Raw genomic sequence first — 1,993 nt, forward strand, 5'->3', positions numbered from 1 at the left:
CTAATTTTTTTCCGGGAAACAAACCCCCCACAATAGCTTACATATAGACTTATATAGTAAAAACATGTGTTTTATTTTCTTTGTAACTTTTTTAAAAACCTTCATTTCCAAAATATCTTTGACCACATGATAGAGCAATTTTTAGATAAATTTCACATCCAGAATGGGGGTTAAATGTGGAATTCCCTGGTTATTAATAAACTTCTGACGTTATAGCCTCGGATAGCTCTCGCTTGGCAAAATTGTAAACAAACCAAATGAATGCTTTTTCAATTCATATTTCTAGGCATAATTTTTGCTTGAAATGCACCTTGCTGCTATCATTGTAAACTTTAGACACTCTACTTTTATTTTATACCCAAAAGTATCTAAAACATGTGAGCTATTTTTATTTTTATCATTGAAAGGGAGGCATATGAATTTCCTACATGTGCTACGTTTTAGCCATTTGACCTTCACCCTTTAATTGTGGCCCGGATCCTATATGGAGGCATAAAATTCATTAAAAAATTTTAAGGCCATATTTGAAATCCTTAGATACTACTTAACTAATATACCAAGTTTGATTGAAATTGGTTGATATCTACATGTAAAATTACATATTGTGTATACTAAGGCAATACAGGAAAGAAAATGGCAAAAAATGGCAAGTATGAAATTTTAAAATTGAAATATGTAAAAACTGTTAGACAATAAAAGGAACTAATTATTACAAGTAAGTTGTTGAGACCTCTGCAACACACACACACTCTTAAATATGTAAAATACAAGATTTTTAGATTTCTAGGTAATTTGATGATCTGTACCCTGCATTTTCATAAAATTTTCTTAAATTAAGAAATATAAAATCTATCATGAAAATCTGAGAGTGACAATAGGGGTAAACATTTAAAGTACATTTATTCATAAATCAAATGATGTATCATATTACTGATAAAAGTGTACATAACATTCAAAATAAACTGATTTTTAAGCCCACCCCCATATCCTTTTTCCTGACTGTGAAGAGGGGCCATGTGCAGCTGATTGGCTAAGAGTCTTTGTATAGGTAATCTTAATACCCTATGGGAGTCTGTTTTGACAGGTGAGTGTCAAAGGAATATATTGCAGTAAATACCACTAAAAAAGTGTCCAAATAAACACTGTCATAATTCAATCTTGCTTTCAAATCCACTCTTCACTACACATGAAAACAATGAAAGGTGACCGTAAAAGAAGAAAAAATCTTAATTTTGGATTTAAAAAAGGGAACACTCATTATATTAAGGCTCATCAGGCTACGTCAAACGCCGCAGGAGCTTCAAGTTCAGTGTCAAACATCCAGGGATCCCCAGAGACCGAGACAGCACATCCCCTTGCTGAAGGCCAGGAAAACATCTCAAGGACACCGATCCTTCGTCCCAGACCTGAGCCATGCCGGAGCTAAAAAATGAAGAGACCTCTTATGAGTTTGAGGGAAACCGCATTGTTGACATAACATTGGTCTTGGAAATGTTTAATGATGCAGCCAAATGCCACTTTGACCAGGCCAAGCACTGTAATTTTCCAGTGTGGGAATACTCAGGACAGAGGAAATGGGGGTTTGGATGGTACGGTATGTAATTTTCAGACAAATTACTATAAATTATACACTGAAATTCCTACCTTTAACAAACCAGGCCCTAATCCTGCCATTATCAACTGGAACTTTCAGTTAGCCCTGCAGAACACCTCCATGGGAATCACGCAGTGGGAAATGGTAGCTGCCTTGGACATTCCACCTCCAAACCGCAGTTCCATGCAAAGGGCCAGCAACCAGGTCAACACAGCCACTCTAGCCCTGAATAAAAAAGACATGGGTGAAAGAGACACTGGTTAAGGCCATCAACCAGGTCAAAGGTCAAGAACATCCAGAGGAACTGGACATTGCCATAGATGGACGCTACAACTCCATAACCTTCGGTAGCAGCAAAAAGCCAGGCTACAATGCATCACAAGCTTACGCCATTGCATG

General features: G+C 36.8%; 1 long non-coding RNA gene across 1 annotated transcript; it reads right to left on the reverse strand.

The window, feature by feature from the left end:
• Positions 1–883: 883 nt before the first annotated feature.
• Positions 884–1,717, reverse strand: LOC134244124 (uncharacterized). The gene is made up of 2 exons (XR_009987163.1): positions 1,645–1,717; positions 884–1,422 (listed from the first exon to the last, which is right to left on the reverse strand). It is a non-coding gene; the product is annotated as an uncharacterized LOC134244124 (long non-coding RNA).
• Positions 1,718–1,993: the final 276 nt, after the last annotated feature.

The sequence above is a fragment of the Saccostrea cucullata genome, unplaced genomic scaffold (genome assembly GCF_032062105.1).
Source record: "Saccostrea cucullata isolate Sc308-1 unplaced genomic scaffold, CSIRO_AGI_Scuc_v1 ctg20845, whole genome shotgun sequence".
NCBI classification, from domain to species: domain Eukaryota; kingdom Metazoa; phylum Mollusca; class Bivalvia; order Ostreida; family Ostreidae; genus Saccostrea; species Saccostrea cuccullata.